Genomic DNA, 11,062 nt, shown 5'->3' with positions numbered 1-11,062 from the left:
ACAGGGCTATGGTCAGAATATGAAAGTACTTTAAACAAAAAGCTCTAATTCTCCTGCCTTTTACACCAGTGTTATACCAGTTCCCCCCTGCACTTTCCAGTGCATTTACACACAGCCTAACCAAGAGGAGCTCCAGCTGAGACCATCATGGTGTCACGTAATTTGTATATATTTAATTTTCAAATTTCCAGAGCTTGTGCTAGGAAACTGGTAAAGTTGCTGTACTGTACACAAGCATTCTTAATCAAATTTAAAAACAAAACAGGCAGTGATCATAATCAGATGGCAGAAAATGAAAGGGTAAAGTTAAACTTACTTCTACTCACCCTCACTTCTTGCCTGGTTAATCACTGATCTTAAGATAAGTTTGGGTCAAGACTGTAGCAACAGGTAAATTGTTGATTTCTAGATAATGCTGTGATAAAAATACTTAGGTTTTGCTTTCTGGCTGAAGCAGGTCAGATAAAAAATGTTGTGGGCAGACACTCCTGCTGCACTGTAGGTGAAGTAAAAGCCATTTTTTGGTGTTTGCAGCACCAGCAGCTTCAGGCTGAAGTATTTCCTGTTCTGTTAAATGGAAGCTGTGGTGTAAAAATAGACACTGGTATTTATTGGAAGCTTAAGCCTGCTGAAGCTGTACAGATTTAGAAAGTTCGTTAATCACTATCAATTAAAAAGGCTGCCTCATTATTGCATAAATTAATCAGAATGATGCACTCCACTGCAGGGCCTGCTCAAAATATTTATTTTGAAAAAGCATTACCAGATTTAGTCCAAGAGTGGTACTTACAGTAACAGTCAAGGCTTTTAAACTGCTACAGTTACATGCATTTTTCTAAATATCTTATAAACTCGGCAAGACTGTATGTGCTGGTTTTGGCTGAGTTAATTTTCTTCCTAGTAGCTGGTATGGGGCTGTGGTTTGGATTTGTGCTGAAAAGTGTTGATAACACAGGGATGTTTTTACTATTGCTGAGCAGTGCTCACCCAGAGCCAAGGGCTGTTCTGCTTCTCAGCCCACCCCACCAGCGAGGAGGCTGGGGGGGCACAAGGAGCTGGGAGGGGACACAGCCGGGACAGCTGACCCCAACTGATCATATATATGATATTCCATGCCATACAACATCATGCTCAGCGTATAAATCTGGGGGAAAAAGAAGGAAGGGGGGACGTTCAGAGTGATGGCATTCGTCTTCCCAAGTCCCCGTTAGGCGTGATGGAGCCCTGCTGTCCTGGAGATGGCTGAACTCCTGCCTGCCCATGGGAAGTGGGGAAGGAATTCCTCGTTTTGCTTTGCTTGTGTGCATGGCTTTTGCTTTCCCTATTAAACTGTCTTTATCTCAACCCATGGGTTTTCTCACTTTTACCCTTCTGATTCTCTCCCCCATCCCACCCGGGGGGAGTGAGCAAGTGGCTGTGCGGTGCCTAGTTGCTGGCTGGGGTTAAACCACGACAGCATGTTACCAGTGTCTTAGCATCTGGTAACTATCAAGCAAGTTCTGAAAGGCAAGAATGGAAAAGCAATACTTAAAACTTACTTTGAATGCCTGGAAGACTGGAAGTATACAACATGCCCATGAGACTTTCTTACATTAAAGATTATGACCGAGAACAAAACTAATCATTTCACATTACTGTGAGAGAGAGTAACACAGCTCTTACCCAGTATCCTGTTCCTGCAAATGCTTGGACATAAAGACGATCTCCTGGGTTGAATTCCTGTCTAGATTTATGCTGATGGCAAGGCTTCTGTTAAGTTATACTTAACAGGTTTTCATATATTGCGCTCCTAATATGCAGAATATTTTCAGGAAGAGAAGCTGCATACGGCGGCTTCATACAGAGCACTGTAGAGGCGTGTGTAACCTCCTCTTCCATTCTGTAATGTCTGACTTTGTGGGTTCCTATAACTCATCATTGCAAAGGCTTCTTAAAAACTTAAAAACTATTGAAGATGGGGGTCTATGTGCTTATCACAGTGCACTGTGTTAGAGCAGAGACAGTGCACAAAGACTTACTTACAAGCGGGTTTAGTGAAAGTCAGAACTGATTGACTTTTCTTGGAGATTTATTTAAAGTAATCCTTTGAGGGTAGATGTCATGGTGTACACAAGTGAAAGTGGTGCTACCTTTGCTTACAGCTCTGAGTCGAGCTAGGGAATTTGGATACTGCTGTTCCCTTACTCTTCAACAACAAATATCCCGACCTCTCTAAAATGGCTCTTTGAGGGAAAATAGAACTGGTAGGTGCATTCAGCAAAGATAGGTAAAGATAGATGAAGGCTTTCTGTTAGAAAGTATTCTGCAATGTATACATAAAGATAAAAAGTTATTTTTATGACACAAAACTGCACAAGAAATGACAATGTTTCAAGAGTTTTGTTCATAGAAGGTATGATAGAAATATCTTACTATCTCCTCCATTTCCATACTGTCCTATATCAGACTATTTTCCCCGAGTAACTGAGAAACTATCTTCTGTAAAGTACATTTAGAAATATATGTAGCAAATTTACCTATCCTTTAATGAACATATCTAAAAGTTTTCTTACTTGCATCACTATTTCCTTACTTGTTTTACAAAGGCACAAAAAGCCTTTTGTAGTAACTATATCTGTAGCAGGAAAGGAAAGGAAATGAAAGGAAAGTACCAGACAAGAAGCATCAAGTAAGAACGTTTCACCATCTCTTTATGTGCTTTGTAATTAGTTTTCGTAAATGTGAGGAATGGGGTCCATTTGATCAAATATTCATTTATGATATCTGAGCTGATTCCCTAGATTTTCTTTAGACCTCTTTTTTTTTGTTTTCTCATCCTAATGTAGTTGCCTGCAGTCTTTTCGATGATGTTAGAGGGATTTGGCAATCATTGCCTCAAATAGACACACCCTTAGTTTTATTAAGGCTGAAATCTTCCCATGAACTCAGGTTTAGTAACATTTACAATACTTAGTGTTGTTTTACAAAGGTTTGTTTAGTTTGATTCAATCTCTCCGTTATTTGTGTGACAAATAAAGAAAATAGGACATGCTACTTAAAGTAAGGCAGGTAGTCATGCTGAGGCAGTTTAAATTAAGAAAAGGTGGTCTGTTAAAGTAGGTATGATAACGTTTGATAAAGTTAATGTTACATATGATCTTATGATCTTACAGGTGCTTAGTATTGAGGGGTGAGCCTGTTATCATGTCTATAACCCTCTGACTCTATTAACCATACCTTACTGTCAGCATGAAGTTACTGAATACAATTTGGATTATAAGATGTCATGCATTTATCTTCAAAATATGACAACACTAAAAAAAACAAACAAACAAACCTAAAGCTTAATTTTTTTATCTGTGTTCTGGTTTCTGCAGTTGTGGTGCATGTGTTTTAACATTATCAAACTCCTCTCAGCAATCATGAGAGACAGAAATTGTTCTAAATTTCTAAGCTCTGAAAGACGAGGTTCCCATGTATCCAGGGAATGCCACATGAAAACACTAAATCTTACTAGATTTATGATAGGCATCATTAGTTCCTAGCTGTTAAGTATTTATGCCTGTAGTAAGGCTCTCTACAACTGAGTACTTGGTTGGAGTGTCGCTGTGTCGGATCGGGACCCTCCTCTTCCCCACGCGCTGCCCCAGCCATGGACCGTGCAGTAGCAGCATTGGACGAACCTAGGGGAGCAGAGCTGCACCCAAGACCTCTGCGACCTGCAAAAGGAATTATCTCCATTTTTCTTAAAAAAACCCAGCAAACACTTGAGAATGAGCTCCTAGGATCTGGGAAAACAGCACAAACAGTTTTAACAGAGTTGGCTTATTCAATGTGAAATAATACAAACAAATGAAAATATCTGAGATACCATGAATAGAGCATGGACTCACTATTAAGATAAAGTTGATATTTTGATTTCATGAAAAATATCTTTCCTAGCAATTGTGAATTACTAGCTCAGAACACCGGTGTTAAAACATGCCTTTCACTAATAGGCATTTGTTAAGTTATAAGTACATTGTTTTCACTGTTGAAATAACCACTAATCAATCAGTATTTGGATAGAATTTCAAGTGGAAGCATCTCAAATCTCTAAGGACTTCAGCTTTTCTGATATCTCCAAGGTGTTTTAAGGAGCAGACAGTACTAGTAACCTTTGGCACATGGTAGTGACCAAGCAATAGCTTCTTAAAAAAAATTCAAGTTTCAATGCTGTTTTCAGTAACAAAATAAAAAATGTATTGAATAATTCCAGTTTATATCTTTACACTATGCTTAATGTAAATATGCTGGTAAGTGATGTAAAAAATTCCTCTCTTTCTCTCAGACTGGCTTTTCTCTCGATTCTCTGAAGAGAGTGCAAAAGTGCTACCAAATCATACCAGCAATGCTTATACCTGCACTGCCCTCCTTTGTAGGGAGGGCAATGGAAAATCAATGCCCTGAGCTTGCTAGTGAAAAAGCACTAGGATTGAAACTCTCATTATACCTCGATCTTAGCAAAATGCATGTGCAAGGCAAACCTCCTGCTTGCTGACTGTGAGGCTGGAGCTAAGAACGTGCAGTCTTTATCAGAATGAGGATTCCTCAGCACCAGCTGCACAGCACGTGCCGTCACTTGCTTATGGTTTTAAATACACGGAAAGTCTTGCAGGGTTATACTTAATAGGGCTCTATAAGAAATTATCTAAACGTATATAATACCTAAAGTAAAATCTCCATGTATTTGTAATTATCCCATGGGTGTATATCCAAATTAAAACCTATTGGAATTACAGAAAAATATACTTTCTATGAAATTGTATGGGATTTGTCCGTGAAGGAGCAAGAGGCAGATGCTATTACCCTTGTATTAGAAGCATTTCTTTGTTTTTTAGTTTAAAGTAAAGTTTGGCTTGGAGACACACGTAGGGGAATATGCTTACTGTCAAATGTTTTTCTATTCTGGGAAGCTCATGGGTAGCTGATTTATGTATTAAAAATAACTTTTTTTCAGTGAGGCTCAAAGAAAGCATGTTATTCTCCCATATTTTTGAAATGTCTCCCTTGAAATCAGTAGGCTATTGAAATTTTTGTCAACACCATAAACCAAGTGTTAGCCTTAGCAGTCCTCCCAAATTAGTAGTGGAGAGAAATATTTTGTAATTTTTACCTGAACAGTGTAGTATTAAAGTACTCGCATGGGATTTGAAAGCATTATTCCACAGATAACTGAAATTGTGGTCTGCCCTACTGTCACTGTATGCTGTATTTTATCAAGAGGAACAGAACAAGTCAAGATAGGAGATGATAAGACCACAGCAATTCATTCTTAAGTTACATCAACTTACACCTCTCTGAGACAGAAATATGGGTTACTGATCACATGGTGTTTCATATCTGCAATGAGATTAATAATTACTGACAGCTGTACTCAACTGGAATTTTGTTCAAAGCTACTGGATTCTTTCACCTGAAATATTCTAGCTGGGGAGTTGTGTCCTCCGATGGAGCATAAATTAGTGCATCTCCGTGTGGCCGGAGGCTCCTTCCCATTGATCCTACCACAGAATTGCTTTTCATTTTCAAATGGCCGGTCTGCGCTGGCAAGTACCAGATTTGTTAATGTATTGGGTCTGGCTGAGATGGACTTAATTCTCCCCATAGCAGCCCTCACAGTGCTGTGCTCTGTACTGGTAGCTAGAAAGGTGTCGGTAACACACCCGTGTTTTGGCCACTGCTGAGCAGTGCTGGCACAGCATCAAGGCTGCCTCTCCAACATTCCCCCCTCACCAGCAGGCTGGAGGGAGGGCAAGATCTTGGGAGGGGACACAGCCAGGACAGCTGACCCAAGCTGACCAAAGGGATATTCCGTACCATATGATGTCTGCTCAGCAATAAAAGCTGAGAGAAAGGAGGAGGAGGAGAGGGACATTCATTATTATGGCATTTGTCTTCCAGAGCAACCGCTATGTATACGAAGCCCTACTTCCCAGGAGGTGGCTGGACGTCGCCTGCTGCTGGGAAGCAGAGAATAAATCTTTTGTTTTCCTTTGTTTCTGCACATGGCCTTTGCTTTTGCTTTATTAAACTGCCTTTATCTTGACCCACAAAGTTTTTTTCCATCTTATTTTCTCCCCCCTTGTCCTGTTGAGGAGGGAAGTGATAGAGCAGCTTAGTGGGCACCTGGCGTCCAGCCAAGGTCAACCACCAGTTAAGAATGATACTCCTCTAATCGTCACTGGTAATGATCTGAAAAGTCTACCAAGCATAATTTACTTTGTAGAAATCATCCTTTAGTGTACTCTGGTGTCTTAATCTCCCCTTACTCTCACAATTCAATTCCGGAGACTTCAACTTTAAAACAAACTAGCTTGGCACATTGGGGATTCACATAGAATGAATTAAAAACATTGACATTGTGAGTTGATTAATTAAAAATACATTGATTTTTAGGTTTTGTGACTCTTTGGAAATTCACTAAAAGCATTGTATGATCCCTTGTATAACTGATTTATGAAGTCTTTCATTCAATACAATATATTATGTCCATACTACTGATAGTTCCTAGCATAAACCAGTGCACACTGGTGCTTTCATTCAATACAATAAGCTACATACCCACTAAGTGCAAAAAGGGTTGGCTTTTCCTAGCAAAAGAAGCCAGAAACTAATTTATATAGAAAGTAAAGGGTAGTAAATATTTATATTTTTGATATTTTTACTTAGAATGTTTATTTGTAAAATCAGTGATGCAAAAGACACTCGTCCTACACTGTATCTGAAGTATCATGGGCTCATACAGATAATGCATGTAATGAATACAATTATCAAAGTGGGTGCCATATCATTTGTTTATCTTCCTGCAGAAAATAGTATTTTAGCACAAATATTTAGTGCAATACTACTAAATTCTCCAGCCACCTGGAAAATATTTATAAAAGCTGTACCACGTTAACTGTGCCTTAAAATGATACTCATCTGTGACTTAGCTGTGCACTCAATATGCCTGTGGCAGTGGTTTAGTATTCTCAAAGTTCACCATCCAGTTCTTCTCTTACCATCTACTTTTTCAAAAGTCAATTAAAGCATCAGCTATTACTATAAAAGAAGAAGGACATGCCTTTATTTCTGTAGTCTAATGATAAAGTAGTAACCTAGCATTAATTATAAGCCATATAGCAAATTATGAAAAATAGCAATGCCCTGAAGTATTTATCACAGAATAACATCCCACAAATAATACATTATCTAATCACATCTGGCAGACACTTCACCCTCACCCCAAACATGTTGCAACGTCTCTGCTCCTTGGATCCTCTGTCCTACTTCCTCTTTGCTTTTTTTCAGTGGCCCTTTTTCAAGTTCTGACTTTTCTCTTTTTTTTTAGGACTACAAAAAAAACCTATCCGGTGGCTCTGTTTGGAGCTTATACCTAGTTTAATAATAATGAACACAAAACCTTCTCTTTCTCAGCACCATCTTTTCTCAAAAATGCATTTCGGTTACCTAAACAGATAATTCTTGTTCACTGAAAGTGAAATACTAACATATTTTAAAAGGCCATTGATGCCTGCCGATTCTCAACTTTTTTTTCTCATTTCAGGTATAGTTTTTGATTGTCATATATTTTCAATTTGTAGTAATTTAAATGCCCCTTTTTGTGGCAGAATGAAATTCGGCTTTAATGTTAGTCTTGCTGTGGTTGGTGCTGCCCAGGTTTTTCTTTCCAAAAGCCACACCCTGCTGGTGCTTTTTTTTTTGTGCCCTGTGCTTAGACAAATACAACAAAATTCAACTGAAAGGATCAGACTAAAATTATTGCCTTTTTTTTTTAAGTTTAATTGCATATTTCTTGAAAGTGACTCATTTGCTGGCAAAGCACAATAGCACTAAAGAGCCAGGAGCAACTTTACTGAATCATCGAGTTGCTTAGAAGTCTTTACAGTATTGTCAAAATTAAACTCAGAGAAATGAAAAACATTCCTTTTAAAAAAAAAGAGTATTTGTGGAAAAATATTCTGATTGCTAGAAAAGGTAGACTGTGCATCTCCTCTTACTGATATATTTCCTAACTGATAGGAAAAGCAAATAGGCCCCAGTGGTAGCCTTACTGAAAAGGGCTAGCTAAGCAAGATGGCCTCATCTAATATATTTACAACCATCTTATATGGGCTGCCAAGGGCAGTATCTGTCCCATAGTTGCCATAAAACTGATTGAACAAATCCTTAGGGATTAATCTTAAAGGATCTTTTTTTTTCAGAAAACTGTGGTTGTGTGGGAGAGAACATAATATAAAATACAACCTTTTATTCTATTTTCCCTCCCCTGAGAGAGATGAATAAGAAAAATTCACCAAATGTCACTTTCAGAGTTTTTGTGATGTATTTGTGCATTTTAGAGATAGGCACTAAACCCGGTATGTGTGCGTTTCCTGGTTTATTCAGAGAAACAAACACTGTTTTCTGACTTCCATCATTTTTTTATAATATATATCCCCATTTCTGTTGTGGAGTTCACCACTGAGATTTGGACAGAAAGGGAAATACTATCCTAAAAAAGTTCATTTTGTAGGAGTCATCAGCTACAGTCAAATGTGTTAATAAATCTATGAACTCTTTTTCCAATCTGGAAGTGTGCTGAAAACATTATCTCTTGATCAGTGTGAGATTATGCAAAAAGCAGTCCTTTTGCTATGTGTTAGACTACATAATTCTCTGTGGTAGTGTTATCACACATAACTTCAGCTGGGTAGACATTCTTCAACCAAATCTCCACATTCTGTCAGGGAAAACTGAGACTTCACTAGGTTGAAATGTACTGTAATAATAATAATAATAATAATAATAATGATAATAATAACAATAATAATAATCTGTAAGATTTACATAATTTAAAACTTCTGGGGCTACAATGATATTAAAATATTGATAATATTTCAGTATATTTGTTTTCTGCAATTTTTAAATTGTAAACAGTTCATAGTTAGACATCTTTTCCACCTTCCAATGTGTGACTCCTTCAGCTGCCATAAAATGTACCTCTGTTTAATCTGAAGACAACATTGTTGTAATTTCTGAAGAGATACATTCTGCAAAACCAGTTTTGTAGTAGCTCACTAATAGAGTTCTGAATAAGTGTAAAAATAACGTGGTTAATTTTAGGATTAGGCTAGAGGATTTGATAATGTAATTTATGCCATCATTTCATGAAGAAGTAATTTTTTTCCTCCTACTTTAGATATGTAAGTAGTAACATTTTCAGAATCTGTGCTGTGCTGTGCTCTGAAAACCTATTCTTCCAAGAACTGTGCACCAACCAAGCCAAAATTGCTGTCTTGTGTATACAGATCCTCACCTCGCATACAATAAGGTGAAGCTATATGAATTACAGAACACTGAGAAGAAGTAAAATACCTCTGCTCTGCAGGTCTAGGGTGGGGAAAAATATGAGATGTTTTACATATCGTTTGCCATATGTACAAGTTGGCACCTGGAAAGCTAACAGCTCATAGAGAATGTTTGGTTTTCCTTCACAGAAAATAATAAAGTAGAAATACCCTCCAAGAACTTACTGAAGGATACAGAGTAAATCTTTCAGTCAAGCTTCAACAACAACAGCCAGAAAAGGTGCTAGCAGATTCGTCTTCAGCAGGAAGAAAGGTAAGTTTTGATACAGCCCTTTCTTTAAAAATTCTGAGTAAAGCAGTCTTAAGAGAAAGTTCCCAGTTATGGATTACCTATAAAAAGAAGAAGAGAGATTAACACTGAAGGCGTTTCACGGCTATAAACAAATAATTTGTGAGCCCATTGTGCTCAGAGCACAAATAGGACCAGGAATTCAAAGCACGCCTAGCTGACCAGCGTATACATTTATCATTGGCCCGGTGTAATGAGGATGACCTGATAAATATCACACTTTGACAGTTTTTCTTTTGCATTGGCTGCTGAACAGACAGAAACTGTTTCCTGTGGCCAGTCAACTATTGATCCAACTCCCTTCTGCCAGTGGTGCAGTTAATGGGAATTCCACAGGCAAATCAAAGCTAAATTTGTCTTCATTTTCATCTGAAATATGAGTTGGTCTTTTGTACTCTAGACAGTCATTTACTACACATTTTCCTTTATTGATGTTTATGAGCTGAAGCATAAAATGATTCTCAAATGTAGTTTAACCGAGGCAACAGTTGACATTGTGACCATGACTACTGCTGCACCATCAGCTGTATTAAGTCCATGAATCAAGGTTTCCTTTTCATTCATCTTTGAGGCAACACCCAGTAGAAATTATCCTTAAAATGCAGCTGTGCTGTAGTTTTGTCTGCATAGGGACTGAGGGGGGGAAAAGTGCCCAAAGTCCTTAGCAAACAGCAACAGAGAAGTAAAGGGTTTCTTATTACTTTACGTTCAAGGGCTTTTCCCCACACCATGTCTTAGAAATAATTTGCAGAATGGTCTTTCTTATATGCTTTTTAATATTTTTCTCACTGAATTATTAGTAACAAAATGGATAGAGGGAACGAAATGAATAAAGGGAAGAGCTGCCATACACAGCAAGAGGGAAAGCCAAGGCACTCAATTAATTTGTAAAATGGTAAAGGACAATCGATACTGTGGGCAAGTATTCTTTTATATGCAGTTATTAACTCATAAGCTACAGTATATCTCATTTCAACAACAGCTGATGTCTCTATTTCCCCCTGGAAACCCCTGCAGGTCCCATTATAAGAATCATAAATAATATCTGTTAATGAGATATGGATTGATTATGCTGGAAAAGCTGACATTTTCATCCATCATTCTAAATGATGTTTAACGATGGATTACCAGCCAGTAATTCCTCTGATATGAGATTAAATAAAATAGCAGGCTGTTTCAGCAGGCTAGTCCAAGGACATGGCAATAAATCTGCTCAATTATTGTATTACCAATCCAGTTTTCACTGCTAAGGGTATTATTATTTCATTTAGACTTGTTCATGCATCATAGATTATTTTATTTCAGTCAGTCGATAGGAGAAACTGCAGTATTTTATTCTCAGAGCTGCAAGGAACTGAGCTTTGTGAGAGTACAGTACATGCAGGTCAGTAGGCCTCAAGCA

Source organism: Buteo buteo, chromosome 3, assembly GCF_964188355.1.
Source record: "Buteo buteo chromosome 3, bButBut1.hap1.1, whole genome shotgun sequence".
Lineage (NCBI taxonomy): Eukaryota > Metazoa > Chordata > Aves > Accipitriformes > Accipitridae > Buteo > Buteo buteo.
This window is presented reverse-complemented; position numbering follows the sequence as displayed.